Raw genomic sequence first — 21,735 nt, forward strand, 5'->3', positions numbered from 1 at the left:
GCTACCGGACTCCCAGTCTACACCCTAAAGCCTCTTCAACTGTTACAGAAACGCTACAGCAAGGTGTCCTCACTAAATCCAACAAAAGAGATCATATAACACCAATTCTAAAGACGCCTCCACTGGCTCCCAGTCAAATCTCGAATCCTCTTTAAACTTTTATAAATCACCCACAAAGCCATATTCAACAACACTCCACTGGACCTCAGAATCCCTCTTCAGCTTCACACATCTTCCCGACCACAAAGATTAGCACAAAGAGGAACTCTACATGCAACCTCCCATGAAAACATCTTTAAGTAAAAGAGCTCTATCCACAGCAGGCCCCCAAACAGTGGAATCTGCTTCCTCCGGAGCTAAGGCTGATACATTGCCCCAACACGTTCAAAAAAGACTCAAGACATGGCTGTTCGGTCAAGCATTCCCTTAACTTACTAAGTCTTCCACAGCTCCCATAGACTGTTTCATACTGTTGGCGGCCCAGAACCTATGCTCATGTTTTTACTCATCAATAAGAAATTTCTCCGTTCCTTCTCCTTCCTCCCCCCCTCCACGAACAACCTTCCTTCCCCCTCCCCCCCCCATTAGCAAATTCCCTCTCCATGCGCTAGTTTCGCTCTAATAGTGCATACTGCAACTGTTCCTAGTTTATGTTATGTTTTATTATCCAAGTGTTCACTCCCTTGTTCATTGTAAGACATATGTTGTCATTGTTTACTACCTGTTTTAATGTAAACCGGAGTGATAAGTAATTCTATTACCTGAACTTCGGTATAAAAAAGTTAAAAATAAATAAATAAATAAATTCAGTGTGTATGGTATAAAGTATCTGCTAATTTCTAGTGTACGTTTTTTAACACTGGCTTTATGATATTGGCTCCATTGTCATATAACAGATAAAAGAGAAATAAAGTGAGGAAATTATCCAATCTTTTCAGCATTTACCAGGTGCTACCCAAACATTTTTCTCCTTTCTGTCTAAAACACTTTATTTGGCTCATTCATTATTTAGTTTATAAGCAGTAAACAAAGTGGTATTAAGCTTTGAATCATATTATTGGATTAATATTTTTTGTTTCTCTCCTTTTCTCCTTCCTTTCTTCCCCAGAATGAGAACCTGTGAGTTTGATCTTCTTGTAGGCTGAGGGCTGAAAGGAAATTTCCTCGCAGATTGAACTAATAATTGTTGCTCTTTGGCCTTGGTTAACTGCAGTGGTAGTTCTTCATCTCCCACTCTGTAAGTGGAATCTGGATGGTCAGTAGACTTGAACAAGAATTTCCTGTGCCACAGTATTTATTGTTGCAATTGAGCTGCAGAACCAACAGTGATTGTGCTGTTTAACAGCTATACATATTAATTCACTATAAAAGGACCACAATTCTCAAGATGTTGTACATACAACCATAATAGTTGCTGCAAGTTTACAGTTTAAGGGTACATCTGGAATATACGGAGGAACAGGAGATTTAATATTATTATATGATTCCATAATTTATAAATGATACTAACCTTGCACCTCAATCAGAGGATCCCGTCCCTTAACAGCAGCTTTCTTCATTTCATATTTATTCAGTTTTCTTGTGTTTAAGAAATTCACATACTAAATTGTGTCAGCTTGTGAGCCAATTAATATTTCACATTTAGAAAAACAATAATGCCCCATTTGTTCTGTGAATCTGATGTACAATAGTTTCCTAGTTTTTGCAAACAGAAACATTTGTACAGAAACCATTATGTACATCCCTCTTTTTATAAAATGAACACAGCAACTGAGAAACTTGAGTTGTGACAATATTGGATCTAATGTATTCAGGGTTTCTGATGACAATAAACTTCTATAGTAGGAAAAAGGGAGGTTTTGTGTTAGTGAAACTCTGATAACTTCAGAGATTAAGAAACAAAATATGATGTAGTAGATGAATGCCAAGATCTAAAGTGACTCTTGTTATATTACACTGAATTATTCATTTAATGGAAGAAAAACATTCAAGAAACTATTTCTGAACTGCAACAGTCTGTCTCTAATTTTAGGGAATGAATATGTTGTCGCCTGCAATGAATTTAAGTGATTTGCGCCCTCAGTCACGTGGAATCATCTTTGCTGAAAGACCTCATTCTGCACTGAGCAGAACACTATCACGGAGCAGCAATCGAAGTTCAGTTAAATCATCTTCAAGTAAGTATTTTAGGTTGTAGAAAGGAAAATGGTAATATTTGAAATTAAAATGTCCATAATATATAGCACAACTACTATTGTAGGCCCTCTGGGGATAGGGAAATACCTACAGTAACTGAATGTAATCCGCTTTGAAGTGCAGAAAAAAAATGTGAAAAGCGGAATATTAAAAAAAAAAAATAATAAAAAAATCTAAATAAATGTAATACTATATTTCACTGCCTCCTTATAACAGTAACTATTAGTAATAACCTAGTCATAGGGAGGGTAATTTTCAAAGGAACATCTGCAGATAAAGTAGTGATTTATATACAGAAAGGGCTCTTTAGAAAATGTTATGACTGATACACAAAATTATGCGCATATACATTTTGTGCATATATTTTTATGTGTATGGGAAAAGGCATGTGTGTAACTTCTCTTGGAGATAATTTACACGCACAAAATAGCTGAAGGGTTTGAGTTGGAGAGCGACCTTTAATGGATGACTAGAGTGTGACTGGGTTTCGTGATGGTAGTTCTTTGTCCAGAAACAACAATCGGCAGGCCCCCGGGGGGGGGGGGGTCTGCTCCCCCTCACTTTTGGCTCAGGGTCCCACCTCTAACAGCAGAGTGATGTCCCATCTGAGTCGGTCCCTTAAAGGTGCAGAAGTTAGAGGGTCTGGAGGCAAAAATAGACACCTAAATTAAGCTCTGAACTTATTTTTCAGTGGAGCTAATTTAAGGGGCTTATTTTCTACACGTATTGCACGCGGTAAGGGACGTTTCGCACACGAAATGTCCCTTTTCGCGTGTGATACCAAAATGGGGGCGGAGTCGGCCCCGGAAGAGGAAGAGTCGGGGTGCACCGGGGCTGACTCTGCGAAGCCGCCGCGGACGATGGAAAGGTAAGGACCTTTTCGCGTCCTATTTCACTCCCAATAGCTACACCTCCTATGGTGGCGCTATTGGGTGCGAAACCGGCAGCGATCGCACCGCGACGGTGTGATCACTGCCGGCTAGCGCAGGCCCGCCCCCCCTCATTTCCTAAAGTATCGCAGGCCTGCGATACTTTAGAAAATGAGGCCCTTAGATGTTTAACTCTCAAATTTAGGATTCTAAACCCTTAAAAAAAATCTGCTCAATAATGAATAAGAAGAGCAGCAGCTCCCAACTTTGTTTCTATGTGGAAATTACAAAATAAACTTGGGCATAGTCACAGGACAATGCGAAATGTAAGTCACTGTAAATTGCAGTATTTTTTTCTTAGAGCTATATATACTAGTAGACTGCTATTCTACAAAATTTAAAGGTGTGTGAAAAATTATGATTGAATAACTTTCTGCTTGACAGAGCCAAATATCCTCTGACATGACTCAGATATCTATTTTGTTTTGAAGAGATAAACAATAAAGATATTTGGTGGGTATTCTGCTGAGGTATTTTGCAGAATGGTGTCCTAAATATAAAACTAGAAATTGTCTAATAATCAGATTCCAACATAGAAACAAATTTCATTCTTGCTATACTTCTTTAATTTTCCTAATGAGGTTTCACCTTAACAATTTCCAAGGGGCATGAAGCTCAATTTTGGGTTCACATTGAGAGACTTCTCTTATTTCCTTTTGTGCTTAGTGTCTTGTAATATCATATTACAATATGGTATAATACAATATGAAAAGAGTATTTTGAATCGTGGTTTTTACATTTTTTTATCTGAATTTTAAAATTGATTTAGGTTTTAAGACATGGAATAAATATTTGATTATTTTTTTCAGGTGAATCTGTCAAGGTCTATCCCTGATCCCTCGCTGTCCTTCTCGGATATTGAACAGATATTTTGTCAGAAAATAACAGAGAATGAAGATGACTTAAAAAAAGCATTTCAGGCAATTGACGTGGATCAGAATTTGGACGGTCACAAAAGGAGAATTCCAAAGAGTGGTTGAAAATTTTCTTTTACCTTTAACAAGAACACAATTTGATTCTGTGCTAGCAAAGGTACTGTATTGATAGCTTTTCAGCATTAGATTCTTATAAAAATAATGCAAATAAGATATTTATTAAGCTTATTGCTATTATATAAATCCATAGATTTTGCAGAGCTTTACATTTGTTTTTTACGTATTGTTTATCTCTGCTATATTATCTTGGAATTGTATATTGTATGTTAAGCATAACTTTTCTGAAAGGGTAGATTACATATAGAATCTCGGACACTTTTTTCTAAACTAACAGGGAGGAATTTTTTGTAAATAATTCTGCAGTGCCTTTTGGGCTCCATGATTTGTAAAGACAAGCTCATGTATTTGACTCTTTGTATGCTTCATGAGGCTGCTGTCAGCCGAGTTTGCCTCCTTCATCAGCCCCCCCCAAATACCAAAATTGCAGAATTCACTTGTAAAAATAAAAAAGGTGCTGGCAGTAGCCAATCCATCCAGGAACCCCCAAACCCATTATCGAGGCTAGGAGCTGTGAAGAAGCGTCATTTCCTGGCACCTTCAATGTTGCTCTGTCTGGAATGATTTTTTTTTAATCTAACTAAATTTTAGCCGGATAATGACTTATTTGGCTAAAATTTAGTCTGATAAATGCCTTAGGCCTGGATTTTCTAAAATCGCAGGCCTTTGAGAATCGAGTGGTACCGGGGGGCGAAGTGGGGGGCGGGCCTGCGAAAGCCAGCAGCGATCACACCACCGCGGTGTTATCGCTGCCGGCTTTCCCAAACCAATAGTGCCACCGGGAAAAGTGGTGCTATTGGGCGCATTACTGGCGGTGATTAGGGTTCTTACCTTTTCGCCGCCAGCGATGTCTCCGCCGTGTCCACCCCAGTGCTGCCAACGACTCCTCCACTTCCGGTGCTGAAGCTGCCCTGATTCCGCCCCGATCTAGGTATTGCATGCGAAAAGTCCCTTTTTGCGTGTGATCCCGTTAGAAAATGACTCCCTTAGGTATTCAAAAGTCATCATTTACCTGGATAATTTACAAATTATTCAGTTAAATGCCTTTGAATGTTGTCTCTTGGAAAATTTCAGTCAAAAGATAACTAGTTAATATGAAACAGTTATCTTTTCTGCTCAGAGGTTTTTTGAAAATTGACCTATCAGTAAATAACAGGTTTGACTAGTCATATAAGGTATATTTTCAAAATACTTTTACCACAAATATATATGAGTGAATTTTTGAATTGTGACAGTTGTAATCCGAAAAACATGAAATTCCATCTAGATATTTTCCAGGAGGTGGCTTTCTCAGTTACTTAAGTTGTTATGAATCATGATCTAAAATAGTCAGTGAGGTAAAATTGAGTCACTCTTATGATCAGGATTCTCAGGAGGCAACGCTATAGATAATAGTGCTGCTTTTAGATAGACCTCTAATTCAGTAGTGAATGTACATTCACTATGGGGTAGACTTTTAAAAACTACGCCCACGCGTACTTTTGTTCACGCGGCCGGCACAAACAAAAGTACGCTGGATTTTAATAGATACGTGCGAAGCCGCGCATATCTTTTAAAATCCGGGGTCAGCGCGCGCAAGGCTGCGCAAAATCGGCAGCCTGCGTGTGCCGAGCCGCGCAGCTTGCCTCCGTTCCCTCCGAGGCCACTCCGAAATTGGAGCGGCCTCGGAGGGAACTTTCCTTCCACCCCCCCACACCTTCCCCCTCCACCTTTGTTGGAAAAGTTACGCCTGCCCGAGGCAGGCGTAACTTGCGCGCGCTGGGCCGGCTGCCGGCGCGCCATGTTCTGGACCGGGGGCTGGTCCGGAGGCCTCGGCCACGACCCCGGGCCGGCACTACGCCCTCCGGAACGCCCCCCTAGCAAAGCCCTGGGACTTACGCGCGTCCCGGGGCTTGCGCGCGCCACCGAGCCTATTCAACGTAGGCTCGGTGCGTGCAGGGGGAGGTTGGGGCAGGTTTTCGGGGGGTACGTGCGTATCTTACGCACGTACCCCTTTGAAAATCTGCCCCTATAGATTTACTGCTGCTTTGTTTATGCTAGAAGGAGATTGGAGAGGGAGTTCCATATTAATCTCACAATGGCCAATATCACTCAGGTTGCTAGTTTCACTTTTATATTAATTATTTCAAGAATAATTGATGCTGTATTAAATGTATGGAAATGGACTTTTGGAGTCAACTTCAGGACTAAGGCCTAGAAGAACTAAACATTTTTTGGATAGACACAAAATGGAAAAAAAAAAGCATTTCTTTGATGTTGGAGTAGTTCCTTAGTGTGAAAAGAACAGAGAGTGAGACTGGACTAACTAATCCAGATTTGACTACTGTATTGTGTAATCCAGGAGAGGAAGATGTATTAAAACAATACTTGGGTAGTTTCTTTTTGAAAATTCGTCTAACACTTATACAGGTACAAAGTATCTGGATATGTTACACTTGCTATTTCTGCAGGCAAAGGAACAGGGACAAAACTGGAAGTGTACATTTGAATGTGCGTGCATAGTTTATTCCCAGAACCTAAACATGTCTCCAGGAATGCCCCTTTTTAACACATGTAAAAGAATGCATGTTGTGAAAGTATATGCATATTTTTAGCCATTAAAAAGGTATTTTTCAAAGCCATTTATACTCCTAAAATACCGGTTTATGTGCATAAATAACTTTCTATAAAGTTACCCAGGGTTTGTGTAAATAAATGTGTGTGTAGCCCATTTCGGGCATACTTTTATGCACACTAAAGCAATGTTCTGGGGTCTGGAGTTTGGATTTATGTGCCTACTTTTGATTTTAAAAAGTATGCTCATATATTTTTATGCAAGTTATGAATTGTAAGGAGTAGGTGTAACTTTGTGCAGGTGAATTTGTTCATGTTATTTCGCATAATTTTCAAAGTTAACTTAAATATATAAATTTGCTTTGAACATTGGTATAATTTATGTAACTGCTGTTATGAAGTCTCAATTTAGTGGACCTTTGGGCCGACCTGCAAGAGACTGGGAAAGGTATTCAATGTCTCTGGTGCAGCGCAGGCCGGGAGGCAGATGTTCAGGCAGGACGTAGAGGTGCTCTTCACCTAGGAAGCTGGTGCTCCCCCGGGAGGAGCCCGTAGGAGCCCAACCGCTGGGACTTAGGTGAGGCTTCACCCTTGGAAGCCGAAGCCCCCCCAGGAGGAGCCCGTAGGAGCCCGGCCGCTGGGACTTAGGCGAGTTGATGATTTTGAGACTGGAGCGGGCAGACTGATGAGCAGGAATGAGAACTGGAACCAGACTAGAACAGTAGACAGGAACTGTAGCAAGACTCGGGTACTGGAACCAGGCAGGAACTGTAGCAAGACTCGGGTAATGGAACCAGGCAGGTACTATAGCAGGCAAGCAGGAACCAAGCAAGTTCCAAAGGCAGCTCACTCCGGGGCACGGAGCAACAGGGAACCGGTTGGTAGCCCGTTGCAAGGTGAAGACTGAGTGTCCGCGGCCGGCTTATCAAGGCCGCGGCGTCTGATGTCAGGAACTGGGCGGAGTCACCACTGGCGGGAAACGGCCTAGAAAAGTGCGCACGTGCGCGCCTAGAGTCAGGGCGTCCATGGGAGGCTTCCCGGCGGTGCGGCCCTTGCGGGGACGCTGCCGAACAGGCCGCGAACTAGGCCAACAGAAGCGGGAACAACTCCAGGAACACGGAGGTAAGGGTCTGGTCGTGGCGCTCGCAGCCAGAACCGCAACAACTGCTGCACAAGATACCTGTGATGTTATAAATTTATCCTTATCCACTAACTTGAATGTTGCTTGGCTAGACTTTCTGTAAAAATTGTTTTCTCAATTTAAAAATCACACCAGTTTAAACCCCCAAAGCCCACAGATTTTGCCCAAATTTTCAAAGTGGACTTATGCACATTTATTTATTTATTTCTCAATTTTTCTGTACCACACATACAGTGATCTGATCTATGTGGTTTACAACATATAAAAATAAATGTCAAGAAAACAATACACATTGTTTAAAACAATAAAAAATATCTCACCATAAAAACACTTGCTAGTACTAACTGTTAATTTGAAACAGCCATGCCTTCACTTTTTTTCCAAGTGCCACATAATTTGTCTCTCACCTAATATTTAAAGGTGCTGAATTCCAGATTTTCGGTCCACACATTGAAAACATCTTCCTTCGGGACCCCTCCCTTTCACTTGCTTCACATTCGGTACCTACATACAATGGATCCTCTGCTGAACGTAAGTTTCGTTTTGGCAGATTATCCTTGTATTTGCATACACATAGATGTCGAAAATTACACCAGATCCTGAGTAGGTGTAACTTTTGCATGTACATTTAATTGCATACTTTCAGAGATCGAAATAGGGTTTTCCAAGATAGCGGTATGAATGCTCTGTGAACTCCATCTAACTGGTTTGATTTTCATTTCACTTTGATAACCTAATGCAGATGTATCCGAAAAGAAAAGGAAAGGTTAGGATCTTGCTCCCAGGGCAATGTTCGATCATGGAATATGCGGTTCTGCAGTGGAAGGAGGGGCTGTGAGGTCTCCACGGGTGATCCTGGTGAGAAAGCGTCGTTTTACCTAGGAAAGGAGGTGTCACTCAGCCCTCGGATACCTGATTGCCTCTAGTGTTGCCAGAGCTCTCCCATTGTGGGTGACTGCAGCGTTGACTGATGAGGCCATTCGGACAGTGCCTACTTTGGAGGGAGTTGCCGCTAGTATTGGCTTTGGCTCCGCTGTTGTTCCACCATTGCAGAAGTCTTGGGCCAGCGGTACTGGTGCCTGCCTTATCATTTAGGAGTGCTGCTTTGACGGAGCTGGAATTGGCTCTTTTAAGCTTTTTGGTACTGCCTTCTAAACTGTCTTTTGTAATGTGAGAGGCCATATAGGATCTGATGGCCAAGTTTCTCTGTCCTTTACTGTTTTCTCTGGTAAGGTAAATGAAATTTCCTCTAGATTGGAAGCTTTCTCACAGGATACTTCTACTCAATATCAAGATTATTTGGGGAAGATTAAATGCCTTGGAGTCCGAAGTTAAACCAGTCTGTGAATGTTTCTTTAATCGAGGAACAGTAAAGTTTGTTGAGAAGAGGGAATATAATTGAAAATAATTTAAGACATCTAAATCTAAGAGTCCTAATTTTCCCTCGTTTTCTGGTGAGCAACCTGGAGTAACTTTGGGAAAATACTTGACAGAACTTTAGTATCCCTCAGATATGGTTTCCTGTAAGTAAGTTGTTTTTTCTGTCTTTCGTTCTGCTGTTAGTCAGGAAGCGACTGCTCATTTCTCTATAGATTTCGAAAATGTGTGTGCTATGTTGGAGTCTTCTCAAGAGAAACATTGCTGGTTTCCTTTAATAATTAATATGATGTTAGTTATATTATGAGATGTTATTTCAAAAATTTGAACATTCCTTATTTTGGTCAAGTAGTCATGGTTTTTCCTGATATGCAAGGGTAACTCAAAAAAGAAGAAAAGGCTTTCTGCAAGGAAGTCAGGGCTATTGGAGCCTTCTTCCTATTGAGGTATCCCTGCAACTGCGTAGTGAAGTATAGAGCAGACTGTTATATCTTTTTTTATGTAAAACCACACAAGACAGGCCAAAAATGTTCTTTTACCACAGCTCACTAATTCTATTATTAAGGAATGATCAATCACCTTACTAATGCAAATATCACATTTTTATTTATTAAATAAATTTATATATATAAATATTTATTTAAGACTTTTAAATGGGAATGTACACATTACTCCCTCTAAACTCTAATCCAAATACATCTCCCAATTTTTCATTCACATCTCCATACTCCATTCACACCCTTCCCCGTTCATACACACCTTTACCCCATTCATACATACCCCATAAAACATATGTAAATGCTGCCTGTGACACAGAATCTATTTAAATTGATATTTCCTAGCGTGTAGCAGATGGACTCAAAACAAGTGGGTATAGTGTGCTCGTGCTAGCAGTTGGAGACGGATCTGACGTCAGCACGGGTACATATACCCCCGCAGGAAGTGCAGCAATTCAGTAATTTCCGTCTCCAAAGTAGTTTGGAGCTACCTCACGCTTGCTGAGCGTGTTGCCAAATTCTAATGACTAAATTCATAGAAGAAACCTACCTGAAGACAAGCCCCGCACTCCTGCGGTGATACCAGTAGGTCCCTCCCCCAGTTGAGTTTCCCGAGGCGATTTCCGTGGTCCCTCGGAGGTAAGAGCCTCGGTCCAGTGGCCAACTCACGGCAGGGACCTAGCCCCCGAGTGAGAAGGGCTCGGGCGCGGCATAGAGGCAGCCTCGGTCCCGGCGTGGACTTGGCTCCCGAGCGAGAATAGTTCGGGCGCGGCCTAGAGGCAGCGGGTGCACTTCCTCGAGCGCGGTGGTGACGGTACTCACCCTCTCCCCCCGCAGCCGGAGACCGCCCGGGTCGCAACGGAGCGCTGAAGACAAGGTAAGGCGGTACCTCTTTACTTGTTGGTCTCCGAGGAAGTGAGGATTAGCAGAGTCTGCCTACGTGGCAATCCGCCAAGGAGGTCGCCATTTTGCCTGCCTGCTCGCTGTTACCTTCTGTCCTGGTTCGTCACCATGCAATAGGCGCCTGTTGCTACGCGACCGCTGATAGGCCGCACGTTACCAAGCGCACGTTGTTAGGCGACACTGTTAGGTGCCCCGTTGCTGCGCGCACGTTGATAGGCGCCCGTTGCTGCGCGCACGTTGATAGGCGCCCGCTGATAGGCGCACGTTGATAGGCGCCCGTTGCTAAGCGCACGTGGACAGGCGCTCATGGATAAGCGCACGTGGACAGGCGCTCGTGGATAAGCGCATATTGGTAGGCGCACATCTTTCGCGCATATTACGAAGCGCAGACTCCAGCTGAGTTAACAGACGAGATGGAGCGTAAGAGAGCCCATGTCAACCGATACCTACGGGTCCCCAGCTTTCGCATGGAAACTCTGCGGTCTGTCAAGAATGCAGTACAGCCAGGGGAGTTTCTCACATCCCTAGATCTGTCGGAAGCCTACTTGCATATCCCAATCCATCGGGATCACCAGCGCTATTTACACTTCAAAGTCCTGAACCAACACTTCCAGCTCCGAGCTTTACCTTTGGGTTAGCCACCCGCGCCGCGGACCTTTACCAATGTCATAGTAGTAGTGGCGGTGTCACTCAGGAAGGAAGGAATTCTCGTCCATCCCTACCTGGACGATTGGCTGATCAGGGCAAAGTCACCGGAGGAGAGCCACCAGGCAACCAACAGAGTTATATCTCTTCTGGAAAGCCTAGGATGGGTAGTAAACTTGAACAAGAGTTCCCTACAGCCCTCTCAGTCGCTGGAATACCCTAGGGGTCCGATTCCGACACCCAGAAAGACGAGGTCAGTCTGATCTCCAAGAGGAGATCAAAGCTCCGGAATCGTCTGCTGGCCCTGCTGAGCGCCACCCGGCCCACAGCTTGGGATTACCTACAGGTCCTCGGCCTTATGGCATCCACTCTGGAGGTGATCCCATGGCGCGGGCTCATATGAGACCATTGCAACGCGCCCTCCTATCTCGGTGGAGCCCACGATCACAGAACTACACCATACACCTACCTCTTCCAGCCAGAGTGCGGAATCAGGCTACGTGGTGGTTGCAGCCCGGCACATGAGCCGGGGGTCACGAATGTCCTCCCAGCCTAGACCCTGCTCACTACCGATGCCAGCCTGATGGATGGGGAGCACACTGCGAAGAACTAACCGCCCAAGGGCAGTGGAACAGAGAAGAGTCGGGATGGAACATCAACCGACTAGAGGCACGGGCGGTCAGGCTAGCCTGCCTGCGATTTGCCCACAGACTTCGAAACAGGGCGGTCAGAGTGATGTCGGACAACGCCCACCACAGTGGCATACATCAACCGACAGGGGCGAACCAGAAAGCCGACAGGTATCCCTAGAAATAGCCCCCCTGATGACGTTGGGCAGAAGCAAATCTCCAGGACATCTCCGCCGTCCACATCGCCGGGAAGGACAACACCACGGCAGACTTCCTCGGCAGAGAAAGCCTAAACCCGGGGGAATGGCAGCTGTCGCCCAGAGCTTTCCAGATGATTGTGGATCAGTGGGGGACTCCAGGCATGGACCTACTAGCGGACAGGTCCAACGCTCAAGTACCCCAGATTCTTCAGATTCGCAGGCGAGATCCCTTCTCTCCCACGGTATCGACGTCCTGGTACAACCATGGCCTCAGGGGATCCTGCTATAATGCTTTTTCCTCCATGGCTCCTGCTGGGAGCCATTATACACAAGATTCAGCGGCACAGAGGGCCTAGTTCTTCTAGTGGCCCCGGACTGGCCAAGAAGACCCTGGTACGCAGACCTGAGAAAACTACTGGCAGGGAATCCACTACCCCTGCCGCCCACACAGGGACCTGCTGCGGCAAGGTCCCATCCTCCACGAGGATCCAGCTCAATTCTCTCTTACGGTCTGGCCATTGAGAGGGCTAGACTGAAGAAAAGAGGATACTCGGGGCCGGTAATAGATACACTCCTCCGAGCACGCAAGTTCTCCACATCGCTAACGTATATAAGGATCTGGAGAGTATTTGAAGCCTGGTGCGAATCTCACGGCACCAATCCACATGCCGCTACAATCCCTATCATTTTGGATTTCCTGCAAGATGGACTTCAGAAGGGTCTGTCCCTCAGTTCAATCAAGGTTCAGGTGGCAGCGCTATCTTGCTAAGGTCCCCGGAGTGCCGGCAACAGCATCGCCCCACACCCAGATGTTTCACGTTTCCTGAAAGGAGTCAAACACATTCGCCCGCCACTGAAGTGGCCGGTACCCCCTGTGGAACCTCAACCTAGTTTTTGGAATTTCTAGGCCGGGACCCGCCTTCAGACCCCTTCGAGGCCTGTCCTTCCGTTTGTTAACCTTGAAGATGGTGTTCCTGCTGGCCGTATGCTCAGCCCGCCGCATCTCAGAGATACAAGCTCTGTCCTGCCGTGATCCGTTCTCAGATCACTCCAGAGGCTATCCATCTTCGCACGGTTTCCTTCCTTCTTAACCCAAAGTAATCTCACACTTCCACCTCAACCAAACTATATCCTTGCCAACCACGGACGGTTTGAAGAAATCGGAAGAAGGTCGAATACTGCGCCATCTCGACATCGGCAGGCTTGCTGTCCCAGATACCTGGAAACGTCAGAAGCAGTACGAAAGACGGACCACCTGTTCGTCCTCCACAGCGGGAAGAGCAAGGGGAAGCGGCCTCACGGGCCACCATCCGCCCGCTGGATCAAAGAGGTTATCAAGGCACCTACGTAGAAAGCGGGGAAACCACCACATCTACAGGTCAAGGCTCACTCTACCAGAGCGCAAGCGGCCTCTTGGGCAGAAGCTAGGATGCTGTCGCCCGCAGAGATATGTAAAGCGGCGACGTGGTCCTCCCTCCATACCTTCTCCAGATTCTACCATCTGGAATCCAGGCCAGGGAGGACACAGCATTTGCGAGGGCAATCCTGAACGGACCTCGGGCAGCCTCCCACCCAGTCCGGGAGTAGCTTTTGTACATCCCACTTGTTTTGAGTCCATCTGCTACATGCTAGGAAATGTAGAGATTACTTACCTGATAATCTCGTTTTCATTAGTGTATGCAGATGGACTCAGCATCCCGCCCGGCTGCCGGCATACATGGGGATTCACCATCTCACGGTAAGCCATGTTTTCTTATAATAGGGCATCCACCCTGCCGGGTGTCGACGCCTTCCGGTTGAGAACACTGGCGGTCTCCAGCTACTGTCAATCGGTCAGGGTAATCCTGTTCATTTAATCGATCGGTCAGTTACACATATATCCATAAAGCTTTTGCAAGGAAGATTACTGAATTGCTGCACTTCCTGTGGGGGTATATGTACCCGTGCTGACGTCGGATCCGTCTCCAACTGCTAGCACGAGCACACTATACCCACTTGTTTTGAGTCCATCTGCATACACTAAGGAAAACGAGATTATCAGTTAAGTAATCTCTACATTGTACTTTTCAAATGACTCCTTCTACAAAAAAACAAAATTGCAATGAGTATCACATTAATTCTTGAACATTGTCCTCCACCTAAGGCAAGCGTGATCACTTAGTCTGGCAAAAATTTTTTTTGCTCAAGTTCGCACATCTCCTTATATTTTGTTTTATCAAGATCACATCATTGTCCCAGATCATGTAATCCAAATCATCAATCCTAACACCTGATGACCGCACTTGATTGTCATATGCTCCAATTCTCTAGAAGAATGTACTTCACAACATACCCGACGCCATGGCGTTTCGGCGGCCGTCCTGCCTGCATCAACTTAGTCCTGGAACCCGGACCTCAGCTTTCGGGATACAGCCGGCTCTCTGGTGCTGACAGGTCTTTAAATGTGTATTCTGACTAGCCATGTTGAAAAAAACATTTATTCACTGAAGAATCTCAGGCACCGCATATCGTCTTATGAAAACAATATAATCGTAATACACAGCAAACCACCACATACATGAACAAACTTACTCACAGGCACCATAAAACACCAACTTCCTTTTACAACTTCTGAGTTTAAAATCCTCATAGGCCCCACCCACACCCACCCCACATAGATCATGTTATCATTGCGCAACTTGTAGCCATTGATAAATTTCCTTTCTCATTAGATTCACTCAAGCAGGATAACCCAACCTAATTTCAAACCTCCTGCTCTCAACATTTACTGAAAACACTAAATAAGGCTTCTTTTATACAAAAGAAAAACACTCACCCGAGACACATTGTAAACCCCAACCCCCTCACACGCACAACAAACAAACTTACCCACACTCATCATGGAGACCAACTTCCTTTCGCGGCTGTGAGCTTTACTACAAAAATTCTGGGTTTAAAACCCTACAAACCACACCCCTTCCCCCACCCCACGTCATGACAATCATCAATGCACAGCTGAACTCTGAAATAAATGTCCATAGACCTAACGCCGCAGACTGCAGTTACCAACCGAACTCAAATTGAGACAGCCTGATAGCGCTTCAAACTCCACCTCCAGCTGAATCTTAACTAACTAACCGGAAGTGCAGACGGCCCCTGAGGTCAAAGGAGGAGCCGGGTGAGGTAATTTAAATTTTCACTCACCCCAGGCACCGTGTGCTGTGCGTCGCGTGCCGGAGGACCGCGTCCAAAGGAGCTAGCCCCTTTGCGCTGCCCTTTCAGCACTCCCTGGTACAACCTCGATTTGTCTCAATTCGTCTAAGACTAATTCATACTGAAATTCCTCAAGAATGGATGCAACTAATAAACTCCAAAATCAAAATACAATAACTACTCTCCCAATAAAAAACCCAATGCAAAAGAAACACACACTTTATATTCCTCGTTATTGTAAAAAACCACAACTTTCAAACAACACTTACAACCAATTCTCAAATTATATTATGCTCTCATTTATACTAGTCAATGCACGCTCTATAGTTAAAAAAAATACCTTTATTCAATGACTTGATTAATGATTATAAACCAGATTTCATTGCAATAACAGAAACCTGGCTAAAAAAACACTGACATAGTACCCATCAACCAATTAAACAACCAAGATTACAACATATTCTCAATTCCAAGAAAAAGAAAAAAATGAGGTGGTTTAATGTTTATCGCCAAAAAAGAGCTTCAGCTGACTCTTCGTCTAACTAAAATAATTGCACCATTTGAAATCACATTATTTGATTCCACTAAACTTCAAATTTGCCTTATCTTTTGCCCACCAGGATCTCTAGACAAAAATTGTTCACCACTATTTGAATATATTATGAATAATATTTCGCTTAACAAACCTATCATCATCTTAGGAGATTTCAACGTACACTTTGATTTAAGCAACCATTCAAAAACTTGCCTAACCAACATTGATGCACTTGCTTCACTACAACTAAAACAAATCGTTGATGCTCCAACCCATAAAGCAGGTCATACCATTGACCTCATATTCATCAATACTAATGACTGGTATACTATCTCAACTAACATTACTGAAATACTTTGGTCAGATCATCACCTAATTCAAGCATCCCTGACTTCTAACTCCATCCTTACTCCTCCTCAAATCCAACAAAATAAAATTACCTATCGCCCCCAATTCAACACTGAACTCCTACAAGAAACACTTCAAATGGAATTAACTAATATTAATTTATCAAATTCTGATGAAGCCATAAAATCATGGTTAATGATCACTAAAAAAGTAGCTGATAACATCAATCCAATCAAAACCAAATCAATAAAGCCATCAAAGCACAACAATCCATGGTATAATGATAGCATCAGAGCATCTAAACGATTACTCAGGAAAAAAGAAAGAGAATGGAGATGAAACAAAACCTCAGTCACTCTAAACAGATACCGAACACATCTAGCACAATATAAATATTCCATCAACAACGCAAAAAAAGAATATTTCTAAAAAAAAATAAATTCCATCATAACCCAAGAATGCCCTTCCTAAGTGTACAATCCTCACAAAAACTACACATAAACCTACCTGCACATCATTCAAAAGTGACGATTTTGCTGAATTCTTTAGTAATAAACGGGCGGATTTTAAAAGCCCTGCTCGCGTAAATCTGCCCGGATTTACGCGAGCAGGGCCTTGTGCGCCGGCGCGCGCAAAGCCCTGGCACGTGTGTAGGTCCCGGGGTTTTTCGAAGGGGGCATGTCGGGGGGGGCAGGACCGGATGTCATGGCGTTTCGGGGGCGGGGCCATGGGCGTGGCGCCAGCCCGGGGGCGTGGTCCAGGCCTCCGGACCAGCCCCCGGGTCGGAAGACGGCACGCCAGCAGTCCGCTGGCACGCGTAGATTTACATCTGCTTCTCGCAGGCTTAAATCTAGGGACAAAGGTAAGGGGGTGGGTTAGATAGGGCCGGGGGGGTGGGTTAGGTATAGGAAGGGAGGGGAAGGTGAGGGGAGGGCGAAAGGAAGTTTCCTCCGAGGCCGCTCCGATTTCGGAGCGGCCTCGGAGGGAACGGAGGCAGGCTGCGCGGCTCGGTGCGCACAGGCTGCCCAAAATCGGCAGCCTTGTGCGCGCTGATCCAGGATTTTAGAGGATACGCGCGGCTATGCGCGTATCTTATAAAATCCAGCGTACTTTTGTTTGTGCCTGCTGCGCAAACAAAAGTATGCGATCGCGCTTTTTAAAAAAATCTACCTCAAAATATTAAACCTAATTCAATCCAACTTCATCAATAACACCCAATCCATATGTCTGAACACAAAAATAAAATCAAAATGGACCAGCTTTGACACCTCCTCCATTATCCAGATACAATCAATTATCAAGAAAATGAATCCTGCCAACCACCCCCTGGATAGCATCCACATTACAAGCCTCAAGACTATTGAACCTATTATAACAAAATTAATCACCAAGATCGTCAATTTATCACTTTCTGAAGGAAACTATCCCAATTGTCGTAAATCAGCAATAATCAAACCCATACTAAAAAAGAATACCTTGACCCAAATTACCGCCCTATTTCTAATCTACCCTTTATTGCCAAAATCATAGAAAAAGTAGTTCATTCACAACTTGATGAATACCTGGAAACAAACAACATCCTATCCCCAAACCAATATGGTTTCAGAAAAAATTTCAATACTGAGACTCTCCTTCTCTCTTTAAATGACACCATTCTAAGAGGATTTGATAATGGAAAGCAATTTCTTCTAGTACTCCTTGATCTCTCTGCAGCATTTGATACAGTAAATCATCACATTCTTCTAGAATGACTATCTGAAATTGGTTTAGCTGAGACTACACTTCAATGGTTTTCATCTTATTTATTTATTTATTTAAGAGTTTTTTATATACCGGGGCACGTTAAAAACATCACCCCGGTTCACAATGTAACGTAACGTAGCAACAGGCTTTACAATAATTTAGAAAAGATAAGCATAGATAAACATTATTTAGCTTTACTATAAGATAGAATAGATAAACATTATGGCAACTGTTCAACATGTGATAAGTGGTTTATCAGGTGATTACTTGATAAACTCTTAAGGAAAGTAGAAGAGAAAAGGTGAATGGAGAGTGGGCGGGTAAGGGGAGGTAATTTTTGGGCGGGTAGAAGAAAAGTAGGTTCTTTAACTATTCACAATAGGTTCTTTAATTATTCACAATAGGTTCTTTAACTATTCACAAGGTGAAAGGTAAGAGGGCAGGTATGGAGGGGTAGGAGGAGGGATGGGCTGATGAAGTGGGAGTAGGAGGAAGGGGCTGTTGAGGTGGGAGGAGGGGATAGGGGGTGGGAGGAGGGGTATGAGGTGTATGATGAGGGGGGGGGGGTCATGGTTGTTAAGTTCAGTAGGGTGTGTCAGTCGGGAGGGGCATGAGGGTCGGGTATGTAGCAGTGGGCGGGGTTGGTTATTCTGGGTATGCTAGTTTAAAGAGCCAGGTTTTCAGGTTCTGTTTGAATTTTCTATGGCAGGGTTCCTGGCGTAGATGGGGTGGCATTTTGTTCCAGTGTGACGTGCCTGCTATAATGAATGATCTTTCTCGGATCGTGGCATGTTTGATGACTTTAGGGGAGGGTGTCAGGAGTTTGGCTTGGTGTTGTTTTCTGGTTGGTCTGGTTGTGTTGTGGATGTGGAGATGTTCAGGGAACCAGTGCATGTTTTGGTTGTGAATGGCTTTGTGTATGAGTGTGAGGGATTTATAGATTATCCTGGAGTTTACTGGGAGCCAGTGTAGGGATTGAAGAACTGGGGTGATGTGTTCGTGACGGTGAGTGTTTGTGAGAATGCGGGCGGCAGCATTCTGTAGGAGCTGTAACGGTTGAAGGGTATTTTTTGGGAGGCCTAGTAGGATGGCGTTGCAGTAGTCCAATTTGGAAAGGATCATGGCCTGCAGTACTGTTCGGAAGTCAGAAGTGTGTAAGAGTGGTTTGATTCTCTTCAAGGTGTGGAGTTTGAAGAATCTGCTCTTTATGGTGTTAGAAATGAATTTTTTGAGGTTAAAGTGGTTGTCTATCCATATGCCTAAGCTGCGGACGAATTGGGTGGGGGGGCAGTCTGGTGGCAAGGGGGATGAAAGGCTGAGGGTGGGAATGCTGGGGGGAGAGAGGATGAGTAGTTCGGTTTTGTTGGTGTTGAGTGCCAGAAAGTTGTCAGTGAGTAATTTGTTTATGTCAGACAAAGCAGATTTCCAAGTCTTCATTGCGTTAGTGATAGAGTCTGTTATAGGTAAGAGTATCTGTACGTCGTCTGCATATATGAAGTGCAACAGAAGCTACCAAGTTTCATTCAATAATATCTCTAAAAAAATTAACCTCAATACTGGAGTTCCACAAGGTTCAGCATTTTCTGCCACTCTATTCAATATATACCTTTTACCAATTTGCCAGCTACTAAATGATCTTCAAATCACCCACTACATCTACGCAGATGACATACAACTTTTAATTCCCATAAAAAACTCCATTGATGAAACATATAAAGACACTTCTATACTACTTGAATCAATAAAACAACTCCTTACAAAATTAAAACTCATAATCAACATTGATAAAACAAATACTTATCATGATCAAAAAACCCAATATAACACCACCACCTTTATTCGCAACAATCAAATTAACCCAATATCCCCTGTCACTCACGCCACAAACCTTGGAGTCATAATTGATAATAACCTATCTTACAATGACCACATAAATACCAAAATCAAAAAAGGATATCATAAACTCCTAATCCTAAGGCGGATAAAACCCTTTCTAAATTCAGTAGATTTCAGAACAGTTTTACAACTAATAATTTTCTCAACCGTTGACTACTGTAATTCCCTCATGATTGGCCTTCCGTATATTAACATCAAGCCTCTGCAGATTCTTCAGAATTCAGCAGCCAGAATTTTAACTGGAAAAAAAAGAATGATCACATCACCCCAATATTAACTTCACTACATTGGCTTCTATTAAATCATGAATTGAATATAAGATTTTGACCATTATACACAAATTAATACATTCCGATCACCATAAACTAACAAACTTGAAAATCACTCCACAGAATAACAAAAGGAATCTTCGATCAAATAACACTTCTCATCTAATAATTCCTCCCATCAGAGATGCTCATCTATCAACAACAAGAAACAGAGCTTTCTCCATTGCCTGTCCTAAAAAATGGAACTCCCTACCACCTTATTTGAGAACTTAAACTAATATCAAAACATTCAAGAAGGATCTTAAGACTTTCCTTTTTCACAAAGTCTACATTAATGATTTAATTCAACAATCTAACTTCAATCAATACTACCAACCAGACCCATGCAAGAGAGATACTGAAATAACATCTGGCATCAACCATTGTAGCAACAATATGAACTTATAATTAACAACGCTAGAAGTCCATCCCAAAGATGAATACATACCAAGACTATTAGCATCCTCCTTTTCCCTTTATTTCCTTGTCCTCCCTTTTTCACCACCAACCTCACCCCCTTCCCTTCATCTCTCCCACTGTTAATTTATGCAAATATGTTTTAATTGTATATTCTCTGTTTGATTTTTGTAAACCGTTATGATGGCTGCACCAAATGACGGTATATAAAACAGAACAAATAAATAAATGTATGAATTTCTCTTCTTCTCTCTGTGATGGCTCACCGTCCGTGAGGCCTCGAGCGCCGCTCTTCGGTCTCCAGTCCTGAGTTGCCACCAGTTGCCCCGGTCCCTGGAGTTCACGGTGTTCACGTAACTCCCTGAGTCTGTGCCTCTGCTGGCCCTGGTTTTGCTGGGCTTCTGAGTTCCCTTCAGGCAGGGTTGGGGGTAAGCAGTTCCCCCAATCCCCAAAGACAACACAGAAAGAGGAATAGTTCCTTCAAAGCAGTTTAATAAGTAACAACTGGCTGCATTACATGGGGTTTGTCCCCTCCCCCTCCAGCCCTCTGGTTCCCTTACAAGCAGTGCTAGTTCAGAGCCATCATTTACCTCTGCTCAGCACTATTACCAGCCCCCAACACCACAGGCCCTTTTAGAGTAAAGATTATACTTCCCCCTCCACCTGGATTACTCCGTATCCATGCATGAACTGGAGGACTCCTCTATCCCTGAACCTTTTTGTGGCTTTTTGTGGCCAGTCCCACCAAGGGGGCACGTCCTCTTCCTCCACCTCCATGGACTCATCGGTGTCTGCCTCATTAACCTCTATGCTTGCCACCTGTTCGCCTTCAGGCTTTCCTTCCCTGTCTGGTGGTGTTTCAGGGAAGCTGGGATTCGTAGTTCTTCTCTTCCCCTGCGCCCCCTGCTGTCTGGCTCTGGTACTCTTGTTGCACTTATGGTAGCTTGTCAGCTCCTGCCTGCGGCCGGGCTGCGCTACATCACACTCACTACAAATTTAGATTTTTCTTCTTTTACTGAACATGTTCTTTCATAAATTAATACATTTGTCAAATGCTCCTTATAAATGCTACACTCATAATGGCATTGTCTAAAACGGGACATACTGGACCTAATTGGGAACTACACGTTCATTCAAACCCTGGATCTATATGAAGCCTTCTTTATATCCAATAATGGACCGCTGCATCGAGACATATGCTAGTCCATTGTCAAAGCAATTTTGAATTTTTATT

The 21,735-nt window shown here is 43.8% G+C and overlaps 1 long non-coding RNA gene across 4 annotated transcripts in view; it reads left to right on the forward strand.

Moving 5' to 3' along the window:
* The window catches only part of LOC115090696, a 381,113-nt gene that overhangs the window by 20,311 nt on the left and 339,067 nt on the right, over positions 1-21,735 (forward strand). For 3 of the 4 annotated variants that reach the window (XR_003856470.1, XR_003856473.1, XR_003856472.1), the window contains exons 2-4: positions 1,109-1,237; positions 2,033-2,177; positions 3,935-4,157. This is a non-coding gene — a long non-coding RNA (uncharacterized LOC115090696). Of the gene's footprint in view, positions 1-1,108; positions 1,238-2,015; positions 2,178-3,934; positions 4,158-21,735 lie in introns of all 4 variants that reach the window. The other variant, XR_003856471.1, reaches the window with a different exon arrangement.

The sequence above is a fragment of the Rhinatrema bivittatum genome, chromosome 4 (genome assembly GCF_901001135.1).
Source record: "Rhinatrema bivittatum chromosome 4, aRhiBiv1.1, whole genome shotgun sequence".
Classification (NCBI taxonomy): Eukaryota; Metazoa; Chordata; class Amphibia; order Gymnophiona; family Rhinatrematidae; genus Rhinatrema; species Rhinatrema bivittatum.